The 19651-nt window shown below is 33.4% G+C and overlaps 1 protein-coding gene across 3 annotated transcripts in view; it reads right to left on the bottom strand.

Moving 5' to 3' along the window:
- CCSER1 (coiled-coil serine rich protein 1) overlaps positions 1–19651 on the bottom strand; it is a 1343925-nt gene that overhangs the window by 1297662 nt on the left and 26612 nt on the right. The window lies entirely within an intron of this gene.

A 19651-nucleotide genomic window follows, 5' to 3' on the forward strand; every position in this document is an offset into this window, starting at 1 on the left:
AGTTGTTCTTTAAAGTTTCAATCAGGGAAAATAAAATTGAGTTTTTTGGAACCATGAAAAATGCAGATTAACAACCCGTGCAACTCTTCCTCTGTCTCTTTTCCTCTTTGCTTTTACTTTTACTTCTTTCTCCTGTGTCTTCCTTAAATTTTATTTTTACCCCTTTCCTCCCATTGTTCTCCCTGGAGATGGGTTGCAAATGAAAAGTAAAAGCAAAGAAGAAGATGAGAAATACTGATGTCTTTTTGTCTGACTTAATTCTATTCACATAATGTCTTCAAGTCCGTCCATGTTGTAGCATGTACCAAAAGTTCATTGCTTTTGCATCAACTTTTGTATATCATATTGCAAAAATTTTTCCCCTGACAAAAAAACTGACATTTTATATGAATTACAATTACTATGACCACTAGCTAATTATTATCAAATGCTTACTTTGCACCAGGAAATTTTTTTTTCTTCCAATTTCTATTTTAGTTGCAGGGGTACATGTGCAGGTTTGCTACATGGGCAAATTGTGTGTATCACTGGTTTGGTATACAGATCATTTTGTGACTCAGGTAATGGGCTTTTCTATTTTTCTGTTGTAGTTTTTTTAATTGTACCAGAAAGTTTTTTAAATGTTTTGAAATGTATCAAGTCACTTGACCTTCACAACAACACAGGAAATAAAGATTATTGTTATGCTCATTATATATATGAAGAAATTGAGGCATAAAGAGGCTAAATAACTTGTACTAGCCTATCTAGCCAGTAAACAGTAGAGCAACTATTCACTCTCATATAGTCTAGTACTCAACCTATAGTCTTAGCAAAACATGCCTTTTACATGATGATGTTCCTTTTTAAGTATTATTTGTTGACGAAGCCATGAAATATTTACTGAATATTTATATACAGGTATTCCTGTCTCAGTTTCTCAAACCTTAACAGGAGTGATGCTCATTCCTAAGATGATGAGAGGGTAGATAACTGAGAGAATATGCTAACTCTGTGATTCAAAATAGGATTTTTAAGAAAGTGGCTCACCCACAATAATGAACTCACAGAGGGAAGAGTTTTAGGCAGGAGATAAACATTTTTTTATTTTATTTTATTTTATTTTTGAGACAGAGTCTTGTTCTATCACCAAGACTGGAGTGCAGTGGTGTGATCTCAGTTCACTGCAACCTCTGCTTCCCAGTTTCAAGCGATTCTCCTGCCTCCGCTTCCTGAGTAGCTAGAACTACAGGTGCCCGCCACCACACCTGGCTAATTTTTGCATTTTTAGTAGAGACAGGGTTCACCTTGTTGACCAGGCTGGTCTCGAACTCCTGACCTCAAGAAATCCATCTGCCTTGGCATCCCAAAGTGCTGGAATTATAGGCATGAGCCACTGAATCTGGCCAGCAATTATTTCCTTACTCTTAATTTCAAGAGTTGCCTTATGATGCTTCTGAAAGTTTGTTCCAATTCTAAAAAAAGTCTGCAGTTAGAAGTCTAATAAAATGCCCAATTATTATCTTTAGTTATCTTTTCTCCACTAAACATAACAAAAGCAAAATATAATTTTATATATATATATAATTATATATATATGTTATATATATATATATAATATATATGAGTAATACTTATGTAAAACTCCAACAACTTCCCTGTTTTACAAAATCAAATATGTTTATAGGAAAAGGGTTTGTAGCCATAAGAAAGTTAGGCCAGAAGTTTGAGACCAGCCTGGGCAAAATAGCAGGACTCTCTCTGTACAAATTTTTTTAATCTTCCTCTTTTCTTTCCTAACATACAATAGGAGTGCTTCAACTTTCGTAACTTGTTGCTTATTCATTTTAGATATGTCCTATATTTTTTTAAAAGACCATAGGCACAAAACAATGAAAGTTTCAAATCTGCATAGAAACAAAACCATGAAAGGTTCTTAAGTATGTTTGTAACTGCACCAGCTAGAAATGTCAGAGTTTAATTGAGTAAAGGGAAATTATGTTAAGTATCAGGAAATACTTTCTAATAAAAACATCAGATTGTGTAAAAACAAATTAAAATAAGTTACTAAACATCCACAACTAGAACCACTCAAAGAAATGGTTAAAATATTTTTAGTGGTGCCTCACACCTGTAATCCCAGGGCTTTTGGAGGCCAAATTAAGAGGCTCTCTTGAAACCAGAAGTTTGAGGCCAGCCTGGGAAAAATAGCAAAACCCTCTCTGCACAAAATTTCTTTCCAAAATTAGCTAGGCATGGTGGTGCACACCTGTCATCCTAACTACTCTAGAAACTGATGCAGGAGGATCCCAGGAGTTTGAGGTGAGCTATGATTACAGCACGGCACTCCAGCATAGGCTACAGAGAGTGAAACCCTGTCTCCAAAAATATATTTTTTTAAGAAAAAGCATTATACTTCAGAAAATATCTTGCACATATTGGGAACATGGGGACATAGTTAGATAACTTTCTGTTCCTGCCATATTACCTATTGACTCTATATCCTGCCCTTAGTTTATATCTGGGCTATATCCATTTTCTTCCACTTTAATTTTACATTTCCCTTCTTAAACACACAATGTCAAGAGCTTTCACTCAATTATTTCCGTCGAGCAAAGAAAACTGATTTTACTTGATCTAGTTGTTCCTCCAGTGTCACAAAGTACTGTTTTCTTTATGATTTAAAGCAACAGCTATATAAAACTAATTAGAATCACTTCTTACACCAGCATCACCAGAAGTCTAATGATCTCCAGAAGCTAAGAAATAATCTCCCTGAGGATGTATAGTATGTGTTTTTGTGCATATATGCATGTGTAAGTTTCTCCTTTAGGATAAATGGTGAAAAAAATAACTTTGGACATTCAATGTTTATTTAGCCACTTCCAAAGATTAATATTTATCCATCTATGAAAACAATTTCACATTTGGGGAGCATATCATATAGAATTTTATTTAAAAATGTGAACATGCTTTATATCTGCATAATTTAATCACCACAAATTTCTCTCCTTAGAAGCAAAATGATCAGTCCATGAACCTTGAAAGAATTACGATTATCTTTCAAGAATGTATTACTGTTCCCTAACTATTGTTGCCATTTCAAAAGTCCAGCATATTCATGTGGTATGGTTTATCACCTCCCCACCTGTTTTTCTCATTTATTGAATGGGAATGGATTATTCCTTATAGAACAATCAGAATGCTAACACTTATTTACATTCAATTTTCCCTAGTAAGGACACATAATAATATAATAAATGTCACATTTGGAACTTTGAGTTTTCCAGCAAAGCCTTCACAACTTCAAACAAAAATTAACATCAAATATTTGATCTTTCAAAAAAAAGCCAACATAAAGGTACCTGGCTAAAATATTGCCATAAAAATGAGAGGAAGTAACAAAAATAGGGGAAAAAAAAAGAACTATATCCGAGACAAATTGTTTCCATTTACTAAAACTGTTTAATATTTTTATTATAATTTCAATAAGCTTCAATTTAAAGCCAAAAGCAACCATGACATTCCAACTCTGCAAAATCCTAGCAATACTTTGTTTATGCTCTAAATTCATTTGATTATATTAATTTGCTGCAGTTTAGGCTCAAGCACACTATAACAATTTTTACTTTCAAAGTAAACTAATGCATTCCAAAAAATTTAATAGTTCCTTATTTTCATTTAGGCAATGCATGAAACAAGCTGTGTATCCCTTATCCAAAATGCTTGAGATCAGAAATGTTTTGGATTTTGGATTTTTGAATATTTGCATTATACTTCCTGGTTGAGCATCCAAAATCTGAAATATTCCTTTGAGTATCATGTGGGCGCTCAAAATTTTGGATTTTGGAGCACTCTGGATTTCAGATTAGGGACATTCAACCTGTGTTTTCCAGGCTTACTCTGAACATGTAAATAAAGCAGGCCCAGAACAACCAGAGTGGCGTATCATGCTTCAAACAGAACATACTTTGTCGACTGCTGTGAGGTAATGCTTAAATGGTTTAGGCATTTTGTATATACAAAAAATATATAAGAAAGAGGTAGTCTTGTGAAGAAAAGCAGTAGTAACTCCCTTGATTCTAGGCTTACAAATGCAATGATGAATTTAGCCTCCAAGTGATTTTTTCTGGGGCACTGGGTGATAACTTGAAGGGGTTCATGCAAAGAGAAACATAAGAAAAATTTTAAAATGGATCAATCTCAGTGACTACTTTAATAAGACCTACAAGGTTTTCAGAAGGTCAGTCTCTAAGTCTATGCCACGAACAGTATTCCCCACATCTGAAATGATGTGACTGACTCCTTAAACAGGGGCAACCCACCCTAATTAGAGATCTGAAGATGAAGCAGAAAGCACAGTCCATTTATCCTATGGCAAAAGCACTTTAAGTGTCTAAGTAATCTTTCAAATAAAAGGGGAAATCAGTAGTTTTCGTTGCTGTTGCTGCTACAACTGGTATTTTCACAAAGATGGAAAAGATCGGCTGTCAGAGACCCACATCTTCATTCCCTTTATAAACTATTTTTTCCGGTCTTGCCCTGCAACTACAGGAAAACACAGCTTATTCCAAAATGAACTGCTCTTTGATAGTTGTACACATCATGCCTTTCATATTCAGAGATAATGTTCATGATCTTGTCATCATCCATGTGTCCTGATGCACAGTTTGTCTGAAAATATCTTGGTCATTTTACAAGGAGGCATTTTTTAATATGCTGCTGGTAAAGTCTGTCACTTCAGTTCTGATTTACTGCTTCAAGGACCAATACAACTTTGCAACTCCTATGCTCATGTTTTGCTCATAGTGGAATACTAACTCATGTTTCAATAGCAGATTGTTCTAATGTGAAATACGGGAATGTCACTTACAGCAGCCTAACTAAACTTACCCAGAGAATAACATAGAGGTCTAAACTATATTTGATTTATTATACTCTTCAGAATTGCCTGGTTCCTCTAAAACACAAAAGGAAAAATGTGTGCCTCCTAAAAGGTCCCTCCTGAATTTAAGGTCTCCAAAATTCTCCTCATTCTGAAGTTTAAAAATCTCATAATAATTTTGGTTCTATTACACTATCAATAATACTTGGAATGGGGCCAGGCACAATGGCTCACAACTGTAATCCCAGCACTTTGGGAGGCCAAGGTGGGCGGATCATGAGGTCAAGAGATTGAGACCATCCTGGTCAACATGGTGAAACCCTGTCTCTACTAAAACTACAAAAATTAGTTGAGTGTGGTGGTGCATGCCTGTAATCCCAGCTACTGGGGAGGCTGAGGCAGGAGAATTGCTTGAACCCAGAAGGCAGATGTTGCAGTGAGCCGAGATTGCACCACTGCATTCCAGCCTGGCAACAGAGTGAGACTCCATTCAAAATAATAATAATAAATAAATAAATAAAAATAACACTTGGAATGGTTCTGGGAATCTTCAAACTTTCTTGATATCCCAAAGTAAGACAACTCTTTTATGGAAAATAAAGTATCTGTATCAGGCCAAATGTGCTCTCCAGAAATATCCCTCATAGGAAATCAGCAATCTCAACAGGGGATTCTTGTCTCTGTGTACTTTGTTAAAAGGCCTCTTGATAAGTGGGTATGTTCAATATTGTTTCCAGTAAAGACCCATTCACTATGTTTACTTTAGAAACCAACATCCCATTGGTAAGTCCTGGTCTGTCCTTTCATTCCTCCTCTTCTCCAGGCCTTCTCTGCTGAAGTTTCAAAAACCGTATCCTGTGTCTAAAACTCTTCTACCAATTGGCCTGTCTGATACTATGATAACTAATTGTTGTCAACATTTATAACTCTTTTTCCTGAATTCTCTTGACCTGAGTGCTCCTAAAGACTTGTTTGGTGCTCTCTGCTCTTCTGCATCAAGCTCTTTCACTCAGAGCTTGTCACTCTTCTATTCTGACAATTCAAGCATCCTTACTCCACAGATACCACCAAGAGTTCTTAACTTGTCATTGAAAAGTTCCCAACTACCTTGCCCTCTTGTCCACACCTTCCAAAACTTGTTGAGATCACAGTTTTTTCAACTCATTAAAATCGTACAATGTTTCCCCTTGATGACTCTACTGATACCATACCAACCTCCATTCATCTTGTATCAACCTAAGTGTTTACTGTTAAGCTCTAATGCATCTCTCACTTTGTTTATATACATTTTCTTAACTGAACATGATTAATAATTCTCTATTTCTCCCTCAAACTCTTTCTTTGGAGTAGCTACTGCACTTATTATGTCCATCCTTCACAAGTATCACTCACTCATATTCCTTTTTTAGCTTCTTGAGAGATAACTGACATACAATAAACTGTACATTTTTAAATTGTAAATGGTAATTGATAAGGTTTTACATACACAGGTTGGGGATCCCTTATCCAAAATACTTGGGATGAAAGGTGTTTGGGATTTTGGAATATTTCAGCTTTTTTAATATTTGCATTATACTTCCAGGTTGAGCATACCTAATCCAAAATTCAAAATGCACCAATAACCATTTTTGTGTGTGTCAGGCTGGCACTCAAAAAGTTTTGAATTTTGGAGTATTTCTGATTCTGGATTGTTGGATTAGGGATACTCAATCTGTATACACACCTGTGAAACCATCACCAAGATCAAGAAAATGAATATATCTATCACCTCTAAAGGTTTCTTAGTTCTTTATTTAATTTCTCCTTCACATCTTTTCTGGCCAGCACACATCACACCCCTCTTTCAGTGAACCACTGATTTGCTTTCTATCATAAAAAATTAGTTTCATTTTGTAGAATTTTATACAAATTGAATACATTATGAACTAATTTCATCTAGCTTCTTTCACTCAGTATAACTATTTTGAAATTCACCCATGTCGTAGTGCATGTCAATGGCTCATTTCCTTATACTGTTTAGTAATATTCCACTGTGGACACACCACAGTTTATCTACCCATTCACCTGTTGATGGACATTCAGTTTGTTCACAGCTTTTGGCTCTTAGAAATAAAATTGCTATGAATATGAATATCTGAGTCTTTGGATAAATACATGCTTTCATTTATCTTGGGTAAATACCTATGTTTGGAATAGCTAGGTCATAGGTAAAAGATACATGTCTGTCTTTTTAAGAATTTGAAAAGTTGCATTCCAAAGGGCTTGCACCATTTTACATTCCCACCAGCAATATATAAGGGTTCCAGTTGCTCCACATTCTCAACACTTGATACAATCAATCTTTTGAACTGTAACTTCTCTAATAGGTTTGCCACTTGTGGGAACAGGTACTATTTCTAGCCCTGTGTGAGTCACTTGTCAATTCTCCCCATTTTAGATATTTCTTTTTTAAGCCTCAGGTAGTTTCCTCACATACATGTGCTACTTAGTATTCAGTAGAATACCTAAAAGGGATACTCCACATCTCCGCAGCTCTTTCTTCTTCAGTACTCTGTATTGCAATTTCTTGCTTCTGGAGCCTTCCCAGACTCTCAGCTCTGTCTCATTACAGAGAACCCACCAAGGTTCACCCAAGTTTCCCTCTGTGTATGAAGACATAGAAACTCTCAAGACACTAACCTTGAGAAAATCATAAAGCTTACTTCATTTATTCTCCAATTTTTATGATCCCTTGTTCTTTGTTGGCTGATTCCAGTGTTTCAGTGTCTTAAAAATTAAAGCTTTACACATTTTGTTCATTTATTACTGTTTCCAGTGGAAGGTCAAAGCTAATCTCTGTTACTTCATCAAATAAATGGCAATTGCTTATATTTTTAATTATAAACTTTTTGTATGTTTTACACTTTAAACTAGTTGTAAACTCCTGGTATATACAGATTTTACTTGTTATCTTTATATTCCTAGTACTTTAGAGTTTCTGACTTTTTAAGCATCTGAGATCACAATCCTTCTAATAATAATTTCTTATTAGAAGGCATTCTCTGTACCTACCTCTTCTTGTCTCCTTACTCAAGATTAAAGAGATTTTAGATATTTAACAAACCTGTCAGTTTCTCTGACCAATAGAAATAGTTTAATCATGTAGGTAGATTGTTTCTGACTTGGATAAGAGGAAAATAAATCTTCCAAATAGCCAGAGAAGTCTCAGGAAGTACTGCAATGGTAGAGGTACAATTTAAAAATATAAACTAAGTCATCTCCACGCAAAAGTTGAGTTGATCAGACATGATGTCTGCCAGGCCGTAATTATACAAGTCCAGTCAATGCTCCTAAAGAAACTATAACTGACCAAAGCCACTCTTAAGTGACCTATAAAGATGACTTTAACTGTTTTCTCAAGCTAGGAGAAAATGATTGTTTTCTTTCTTATTCTCCACTTTTAGCCCTTAAACTTGTGCCTAGCATTTCTGGATTGATGACAGCAAGATGGTTTGTCTGGACTGACTTTGGTTTCATTACAAGATTCTGCCTCTTGGATTGCTCACCTTAATCACACATTACAGGAAAGTAATGTTCTATTCTAGTACGTATCTGAGACTCCAGGACAAGATCACTGATCCAAGCTCCTGCTTATCTGGGAGAGGGTGTTGAATGAGACAAAAGTGAATAAAGTGAATTCAGTTGGGCTTAATTCTGAAATTCTGGAAACTGCCTCAATTCATTTCAGTGACCTTAATACTGTCTGGTCATTACAGCAAAGGAATGTAACCATTCAGAACAGTGCTTCTTGAAATATCTATCCTGAAGAACAAGGATTTAAAAAAAAATAGTGATCAATACTTTCATAAAATAAACATGAATTACTCTTAATTCCAACCAGAAACAATCTGGGGACCCTCCATGAAACTCACTTTTAGTAGTAATTCTTCAGCAATATTTTACACTCAAATAATTATTAAATTTACTATACTGTATTACTTTTAAATTGATATCTTAATTTTTGTGATCTTCAGTAGATTATCTGTCCTGCATTCTAAGATACATCTTCTGGGTATCAACATCTTGATGTATCACACTTGGCTCAAGTTCAGCACGAAAAAATTGAAATCGTCACATTCCCTGCCAAACAGCATCTTACCTATCTGTAATTGATACTAGCACTATCTCAATCACTAGACTCTAAAACGCCATACAAGTTTTAACATTTACCTCGCCTTAATATTTATAACCAATCACAAATTATTGCTGATTTTACAATCCTATTCTCCAGTTCCATTGCACACCACCCACTATCTAACTCTAGCACTACCACCAGGCACACGTATTGTTTCAATCCTAGGTCACTATTTCATATTACTATTTCAAATGTAGCTAGTACGCATGACTTTCAAGCTTGCATGCAATATTATCTCATTTTCCCCAAGGAATGGATAGTATAGTGGTTAAGAATACAGGATCCAGAGCTAGAATACCTGAATTTGAATTCAGTTCTCCACTTACTAGTTGTAAAATCTTTTTTACAAAGATTTTAAAAGCTGTATACTCTTTCTGCACTATCCATTTCTGTATTAATAAAATGGAATTAATTATACTTCTGATATAGCTGTTGTTCAGATTAAATGAATTAGTATGCTTAAAGTACTTAACCAATGCCAATAACTAGTACATGATCAATCAATGTAGTTTATACAATTATGCCTTGCCTAATCTTATCTCCAAGCTATTACTAAAAGAATATTTCTACTGTAAACTGACAAAATTTATTTTCTTCCACATTTGAACTACACATATAGATTATTTCTATTTGCATGCCTTTGCACCAACTCCTGCTCTTTTATGTCAGATTTCCTTGGGTTTATCTTCATCTTATTCTGATTCAAAATTCAACTCAATTCTCATCTCCTCCATGAAGCACTTATAGGTTACTCTAACCATCTCTGAGGTTTTCTAGGGTAACAATAGACAATATTCACAATGGAGGTCATCATCACATAAGTGTTCGATGTTACCGCATGTGTGATCTGTCTTTTCTATCCTGTGGACCTGACATGAGCAAAGAGCATGGCCTTTTCACCCAGACAGAAAAATTAGAATTCCAACTCTTTCACGTCCCACCTGTAGAAACTGGAAAATTATCTGACTTCTCTGATTCTCAATTTCTCTTCCTGTGTTCATAAAATAATACTATGAATAAGACAATTGCATGAAACGCTTACAGGAACACAGCCCTTCCTCATAAACAACTGTTAAATTCTTGAGACTGGAAATCATATCTTATATTTCTTTACTCTCTAGCCCTTATAGCAAATAACATATACAGAGTAGCACCCAATAGAAATTTATTGGTTTGAGGCTGGCATTTTTTAAGAGGGTGCTGGAACACAACATGTTTATGCAGAACTCTTTTAATAGTACAACTCCAATATTTACTGCTCTGTGTGCTCAGGGTGCACCCTTGCTCATTGTGCTGCTAAGTAAAGAAGCCCAGTAATCTCCTTACAATATATTAATCCCCACAGACTGCAATAATTATAACTGACTTAAAGGGACTTACACAGTAGAATTTGTTTCTCAGTGAAGACAAATTTCTAAAGCGTTTTTAACTTAAAACCTCTTTATTAGTTGGAAGTTACACTGGCAGATTACAAAAACCAATCCAAATTAATAAGGGTGTGATTGAAAGGCTTTTAAGTAAATGATATATAATAGGCAAAAACAAAGCTGAGACAGTGTTTAATAGTAGTAAATGGTTACTTTATGTCATGAATATTTATTCTGCTTTCATTTGAGCAGTTTGCACAATGAATATTTAAGTTAGATTGAAGCAGGAACTTCTTAATAACATTTAAGATGTTAGTTTGCTAAACAAAGGAAACTGAAAATTTTCTTAATATAGTTTTTTATACTTGTTCCTTTAAATTTATGCAAATAAGCAATATTTTTAAATAAATTCCTGTACTTTATTTTTTTTTTTTACATTTCTGCCCACAAGACATTTTTTAATTTTTAATTTTTGGGGATACATACTAAATGTATGTATTTACGGAGCACATGAAGTCTTTTACAACAGGCATAAATGCATAAAAATCATAGTAGAGTCTATTAGGTATCCATCACCTAAAGCATTTATCCTTTCTTTGAGTTACAATCTAATTATATTCTTTTAGTTATTTTTAAATGTTATATTCTTTTAGTTGTTTTTAAATGTATGATAAATTATTATTGACCATAATCACACTGTTGTGCTATCAAATACTAGAAACTGAGCTGCCATATGATCCAGCAGTCCCACTGCTAGCTATATACTCAGAAGAAAGGAAATCTGTATGTTAAAGCGGTATCTGCAATCCCATGTTTACTGCAGCACTATTCATAATAGACAAGATTTGGAAGCAAACTAAGTGTCCATCAAAAGATGTATAAAGAAAATATAGTACATATACACAATGGAGTACTATTCAGTCATAAAAAAAAGAATGAGATCCTGTCATTTGCAACAACATGGATGGAACTAGATGTCATATAAATGAAATAAGCCAGGCACAGAAAGACAAACTTCATATGTTCTCATCTATTTGTGGGTGTGAAGAATTTTTTCAAAATTGAAGTCATGATGATGAGAGTAGCAGAATTGTTACCAGAGACTGGGAAGGGTAGCAGAGGGTGGCTGAGAGGGATGGTTAATTGGTGCAAAAATATTATTAGAAAAAATCAGAGATATTTTTAAATTGTTGAGTTTATTGCTAGGCAAAAGGTAAAAGAGAGTTAAAAAATGTTAGCTGTTAATGTGGGTAGGTAAAAGGTTTGAGAATTGCAAGATATTTCAAGGTTCTTTTCACATACCCTCACTACATACCAGTAAATTAGTTTGTATGGGGAAAAGAAGCAAAAAATATATAAATATTATCTGTGATATAACAGAAGGTATTGATTCTGTTGGGTACCCAAGTACCATTTCTATAGACATCTAATTTCTAAGATAGGAACAACAGCATGAAGCAAATTATTTGTAGATATACAATCTGTCTTCAAGAGAAGTTCTGGCCATCTTTGATTGGAAATAGATACATTTCAGTAGTGTGTATATATTGGGTACATGATTATATAGGAGTCAAGATGCTGGGACTTTAAGAAAATCCAGAAACTTTTAGAGAAACTAATAAATGAATAAGTAAATCAGAAGATCTGAACATCCTAAGGACAGATATAAAAGGGAAGATGGGGAAAAGAAGAAAGGGAAGGAGGTCGAGGATAAGTGTATTATCAAAGAAGCCTAAGCCTGGAAATGACATGAAAAAGTTTATGCCTAGAACTAAGAATAAAACATGAGAGGGACACTAGATAAGTACATGTAGTAACTCAATGATTCACACCCACAGAAATCCACAATTAAAGAATGTAGACAAAGTAAGTTAATGAGGAACAAGAAATGTTAAGCATGTATTGAGAATGCAAGAAGCTGTTCACATGCTCCATATTAAAACTGTTTTTGTGGTACAGAGAGACCTTTAAAATTAATGCATTTTAGTAACATGATGGTTTACAGAAGCTCCACAAGTTTTCAAATGATATTCCACTTGAGAGTAACTTGGTTTTTTCATATCGAACTTAAAAAGGTCCCAAATCATCTTTCCCATCTTTTTGTATTAATGACTACTTATTATTGTGTGGGTAATCTTTCTTTAGCCATGGATAGAATGCAAGCCCACAACTTTATTGACAATATTCTTGTAAATTTGTTAAATTCATTCTGTATTTTTATCCTGATAGTAGTATCCTTAAAATTAACTCATTTCTAACAGTTGTAAATGAAAAATATATTTAGGATATAACTATGTGCTTAAAATAAGACATCAATATTTTTAAAGTGTTAATTTCTTGATACTTTAGTATTTACCACCTTTGTAACTTCTTGAGTTTGAATTTTTAAGTACTTTAACATAGAAATATGGAAATCCAAAATTATATTGCTGAATTTTATTTTATCTGGCTAGTGCAAGGTGAAATCACTTAGGTGACAATCAATTATAATAAGCAATACACATAAGAAGATGATATAAGCTTATGCTTGATTAAAGTCTAAGAATTTCACCAAATTGATACTTCCAACAAGCAATTATCTCAACAATTAAAAATATGATATTAAAAAAAGATCTAAAAAAAGATACAATCTCAGTTCAAGAATATCATCATCCTAAATTGTTTAAACACTGGTAAATTAATTACAACCTATGTAGATTAATTATATATTACTTAAATCACATTAGTATACAATGAGCTTTTACTTAAGTTTTTAAAGCTGATATTCAGAACTCTTTTAACATTTGAAATAAAAATATCTGAAATTTGACTATACTAACACAATATGGTATTTTTGCCTTAGACCTGTTTTTGCTGCAGTTGATTATCATTGTAAAGATTATTTTTAAAACCACAGAAAGAAGTCTTAATTGAACTATTCTCCTTAAACACATATGGGCATTTTATTTATACAAATGACATTAGCTAAAGAGTAAAAATCTGATAATTATTCTCCCCTTAACTGATTTTTAAATGCTATAAACCTGTAATAATATAAACAAAATATCTCCTTGGGGGTGCTATTTCCAAAAAATATTGTGTCAAGTATATGGTATACTGTTTTACCTAGGACCATGTACTTATTATTATTTTTTTTTTTACTATATGTCACTTGAGTTTCTATTACAGATGCTCCTTAACTTATGATGGGTTTGTGTCCTGATAAACTCACCATCAGTTAAAAATATCTAAGTTGAAAATGCATTTGATATACATAACCTACCTAACATCCATAGTTTAGCCTAGCACACCTAAACATGCTCAATAGCCGACAGTTAGGCAAAATCACCTAACACAAAGCCTATTTTATAGTAATGTTTGAATATCTCATGTAATTTATTAAATACTATACTGAAAGTAGAAAACAGAATAGTTGTATAGGTGTTCAAAGTATGGTTTCTACTCAGTTCATATCACTTTGCACCATCATAAAGTTGAAATATCGTGAGACCATCTTAAGTCAGGGACCATAGATAGTTGGAATACGAGTTGTACATGTGAACTCATACATGAACTTCTATTCTTAAATTCCAGAAGTCAACATCCCCATATTTAACCTAGTTTTCCCTAGAGATTTTACTATTGAAGTAATGATCCTCTGGTTTCACTCATTCCTAGTTTATCATCTCACCTTCCATGTAACATTTCTGCTTTTTAAACACAGCTTGCCTCATACTTCACTGAAAAATTTTCAACCTAGTCAATTCTCACCATGCAGATTTCCTCCCAATGACAATTAGTACTTTTAGGTTAAAACATCTCTCAGATTATTGTCTTGTGCTTCCTTCTTAGTATGTATGACATGTGTATACCATTATCATAGAAACATGTCATTATAATCTACACATCTGTCTTTTCCAATCGATAACAATATACACGAAGTCAAAGGGAGTTCATATTTGTTGTTGTATCTATGAAAACTAACACATTTCCCAATAAGAGTAACAATTTAGTGTTTGTTGAATAAATAAATGAAACAGGATATAATGTTTTCTCCTTTCCAGGATGGTTTAATTCTAAGCTACCCTCAAAGGAGCGACTCAGTAATAGGATAATACCAGCGTAGTTTTCAAAAATTCCAATTGACACCACATTCCCCAAACTAAACATTTTTGGTATGCTCATCACCAAACCAGCAGTTAAATTAAAATCCTTTTTAAGAACAAGAATCAATTTTTTTCTATTTTTTAAAGGATTTATAACAGTTTTAGTAATATTTAAAGCACATAATCCTTCATTTACTTCCAAGGGCAGGCATAGCACCAGCTATTGTATGTACTGAAACTTAATATTTGGCACAGTTGGTATCAAAGAAGCTTCTGTCAGCTACAAAACATAAGTATCACACTAAGGTCAAAATTCTAGACATTCAAAAACAACGCCAAGCAGACCACAGGTTCAGACTTAAGAGTTTATGATTTGAATCCAGAAAAAAAATGTCATCAGTGATTTTCAACAAGTTCAAATAATTAAACATCTACATGTCCTTTTGATTTGACAAAACCACCATCAGTACTCTTTTGTTCCTCATTATCCTGCCTTCTGGCCCATTTCTCTATGCTATCGTATTCACGGAACACCAATCAAAGTCAAAAAAATTAAAAAACATTCAAGTTTTGTCAAAAGGTAGCAAAGTGTATTTGGGGAAAGTAGTCTATGGGTATGGGTGGTTGCTCACTATATTTATATTTCTATATAACAATGACCAAAATAGCCAAAACACAATATTTAGACGAAGTATCATTCAACATGGTAGCTGCTTCACAACTTCTCTCTTTTCTCTCCCTTTCTGTAGAAAGTATAGACAACTCTAATTTTCCTCTTCTCTTTATTCCTGGAGCTAGCATTTTAGGTTATTTTTATGGGTCTACTCTTTTAAATCCACCTTTAAAAATATCCAGTTAGCTGTGTGTCCTTTCTTATGTAACTCGATCTACTATTTGTACTACACTTCAGCATACCTTTGTATTATCCTGACGATCAAAAAAGATCTCAGAAGCCCAGCAACACAACTACAGCTTCTTCTTTGGCCAACAACCATTAAAGAAAAAATTACTAGTCCTTAAAGTTTAAAATATTTGTGATTATCCTCATATCTTAAATAAATAAAAATAAATTTTGTTCTAAAATATAAATGTAACCTCTAAAATCGATTCTGCAAGAGATAAACAATAGTAGAAGCCCAAATTTGAAGGGGGGAAAAAAACAAAAAACCTTAAGAATGTAGGAAATTGTAGCTATTATTTTCCTTCACGATTAAAAAAAAAAAAAAAAATCTTTATTAAAGGTGTAGCACAGATTACCTCCATGTAGGTTCTGAAATGCCACTAAGCTACAGAAGTTTGAGATCTACGAGGTTAAAAGAAGCAGTCATAAATCAGCTGGGCATGGTGGTGCGCAGCACGCCTATAGTCCCAGCTACTCGGGAGGCGAAGGCAGGAGAACTGCTTGAACCCAGGAGGCGGTTGCAGTGAGCCGAGGTCACACCACTGCACTCCAGCCTGGTGCCTGGTGACAGAGTGAGATTCTGTCTCCAAAAAAAAAAAAAAAAAAAAAAAGCAGCAGCAGTCATGAGTTCCAGGGAGTCTGCTGTTGCCTGAAGCTGCGCAACATCCTAAATGTAGTTGTCAACCCCTGACAAGCATGACCCATGACAGCAGCAAACACCCAGCTATAAAAACTGAGACCAAGTGCGTCCAAATTAAACACTTGCCAAAGGAGATATCTAGCAGAAATGGCTAGAAAATTTATCTCAAAAGAAATGTTTCCCTTTTCAGTATCCCAAAGCCAACAAAGAAAACATACTTTGTGAATATACGTCTCCCACTCCACTTTCATTCCCACTTTATTTTTGGCAAATCTAGAAAGTCAGTTGGTATAATGTCATCAATGTAGTACTTCCCACCTTCTTTGAGGAGCAAATCTGGAAAAAGTTAGAGCATTTATAATAATCTAGACATCATTTCCTTGATATCTTAGTGACCTTTCTAAATAAAGTTAATCTCCTATCTCAGATCTCTTATTTTAAAATGAGAATAGCAACAGGAAATGCCTCTTGTCATTGTTGTGAATTAAATTAGATAATATATGTAAAGAATCTAAAATGTTTTAAGCACAATGCAAATATTGAATCATGTGCATTAATAATAATAGGTTAAAAAATGTGGGTTTATAACTCAAAGTGAAGTCTTTTTTGTTTCTCTGTACACTAATAGAATGAACTAACAAATTTCTTGATCAAAAGTAAAAATATAAAAATTCTCACATTTTCTTCAGTTTGTAAAGTGCTTTTACAGCAGACAGATGTACAAAGTAAACTAAATTCAATGCCTAGAGAGCTAAATGTATAAATTCTGAGCCATTTAAGAATGGAGTTCTATTCCTACATAAGCTATCTGCTCCACTGCCAAATATAAGTAATGTGAAACATTTTATTAACCCCATTTATTACATTAAAAGTACTTTGTCATATTTACCTGCCTTTAACAATGCAATGCTTAAATTTTGCATCATAAATTAACAATGTCAGAAAAATATAAACACATATGTATCAGAAAGCATAAATTTAAAGATTATTTTATTTGACTATAAGTAAACAACCATACTAAAGTGTCAAAAATTTGAAAAGTAATAATCATATGCATCTTTTCTTTCAAAATATATAAAACATGATAAACTCAAACACAGGAATAAAAATAATCTTGTAGTTGTGACATATTTGAATAATTTCCATGGTTTCTTAATCCCTGAACAAAGACACAAATTGTTTTACACTATTCAATTAAGTGGTTCTCTAATGACCTAAAATCTAAGCCACTATTTTTAACAGACTCTAATCTGCCATTTTTTAAGAATATGGCTCTTCTTACTTTTATATTCAAGTACTGAATATTGTAAATTCAGTTGATAAAAATCCCACAAGGTTATCTTCACATACCACGTAAGAAAAAAAGGAATTTTTTTTTGGTCACAGATCAAAAGGTACCAACCACATCTCTGCAGCACCCTGCAGCTTCTGAATTAATATAGCTTATTTATGACTCATTGGACTCTTGTCACTGCACAAGTCATTTTCCACCACTGTTAAGGTTTTGATGTCTTAACTTTTTTTCCAGATTTTTAGAATTCTGCTTAAGATACTGCCCCCCTCATTTAAATGAAGGATACATTTTAGAAATTATTTTCTAACTGAAAAACACCTAATCCGTTATGTTAACTTTTACAGAGTGAGATAAATACAAGCATTAAGACTAATTTTTTATAAATGATTTGCTGAAAATGTTATTACATCATTATCAGATGCAGAAATAAGGAGGAGTACATGTGTGTACATTATATGCTATTATAAGTATCAAATATTAATAAAACATTAGCATTTATTGTGACCAGAGCATGTAAAACACATAAATATCAATCTTTCAGTTAGGAACAGAATACAGCGAAGCAAGTTAATAAAGGGAACGCCTTCTGCTTCACACGCAGAACGAAATGAGTAAAGTAGTTGGTGAGAGGGTATGTCAAAATGAGTTTCCCAAGGCTAAAAGAACATAAGCCTGAGAGAACCTGGTTCATACTTTGTACACCTAAACCTTTCACCAACTTATCCCTTTGCACCTTATCACACTCTACCTCCCAAAATATCATAGCTTTTTGTTTGTTTTTACTTTCTGAGACTGGAGAGTAGACTTGATATAAACACAGGTACAGCCTTATTTTCCAATGCAACATTTGTCTACTTGCTTTAAAAACTGTATTTTACAAAATATAGCCCTTTACTTTCACAGTGGAGCAGACAGCTTATGGAGAAAAAGAGTATCTTTTAGCTCTCTAGGTCTTGAATTTGATTTACTTTGTGCAACTATCTGCTATAATTGTACTTTCTAAACTGAAGAAACTATGGGAATTTTTACATTTTTACTTTTGATCATGGAATTTGTTAGTTCATTCTATTAGTGCACAGAGAAATAAAAAGACTTCACTTTGACTTATAAACCCACACTTTTTTACCTATTATTAATTCACACTGATTCAATATTTACTTGTGCTTAAAACTTTTTCAGATTCTTTATATATACTATCTAATTTAATTCACATTGACAAGAGGTATGTTCTATAATTATTCTCATTTAAAAATAAGAGATCTGAGATAAGAGATTAACTTTACAAAGGTCAAGTTAATAGTTAAAAGTTTTAAAATGATTATTATAACTTTGCTTAAATTAATTATAACAAAATGCCAACAGCTAATACATCAACAAGTATGTAAATTCTATATTTCAGTTTCCTCATTTATGACATGTGCATAAAAATAATCCAACTCATATGGTAGGTGAGTATAATAAGTGATTTTGTGTAAGACATTAGAACCATTCCTAAAACAGAATTCGTGCTAATTGTTAACTATTATGTTAGACTGACTATACAATCTGTTCTTATTTTGCATGAAGGGTGAAAATAGATGGTGGATACTGTATACTTTGAATAAACCAACCAAAGATAATCAGGAAAAAAAAAAGCACATAGGATGAGCAAACATATAAGAGAAAATTTTAGACTTCACAAGTTTACATATAGTAAACTCACATTCATTTAGAATACAACATTACAGGTTATACATTTTTATCAAGCATCTATATGAGTAGGCAATTTTATTTTGCCTTGTTTCTATTTTAGGTAGCTTATCTTTTCGGCAGCTGGATTTAAATTTTAATAATCTTAGTTTCTAGGAAATTGATTCTTAGGATACATGTGGTATTTGGCAAAAATATCACAAAAAAGCACACTGATGACTTAGACATACACTTGACTGAGAGTGCTGAGACAATCCATGAGATTTTCCGAATTTGACTTTACTCCTGTTTTTTTTTTTTTCTAATCTTTAATTTCACTTTTCTCTTTAGTCTTCCTTTGTGCAGTTAACTTTTCCTCTAGAGTTTCACATTATATTTTTTCCCATAACTTCCAATATCAGGCTTCATTACATATTTTATCTATCTCATGATTCTTCAAGATTTCCCCCTTCAGTAGACTCTTTCTCCAAATATAAATAACATCTATTCATGAATCCTATTTCCTATGCCTTCTGCAACTGCCATTTGAGAAAAACTAGGCTCCTAAGAGGCTTCCAATGACCTGCTTGTTACCAAGTCTAATGGGCTTTTCTTGCAACACTGGAGAATTTAGCCATCTTCTTTGTTTTGAAAACCG

This window comes from Sapajus apella, unplaced genomic scaffold, assembly GCF_009761245.1.
Source record: "Sapajus apella isolate SASKATOON/1434 unplaced genomic scaffold, GSC_monkey_1.0 scaffold45, whole genome shotgun sequence".
NCBI classification, from domain to species: domain Eukaryota; kingdom Metazoa; phylum Chordata; class Mammalia; order Primates; family Cebidae; genus Sapajus; species Sapajus apella.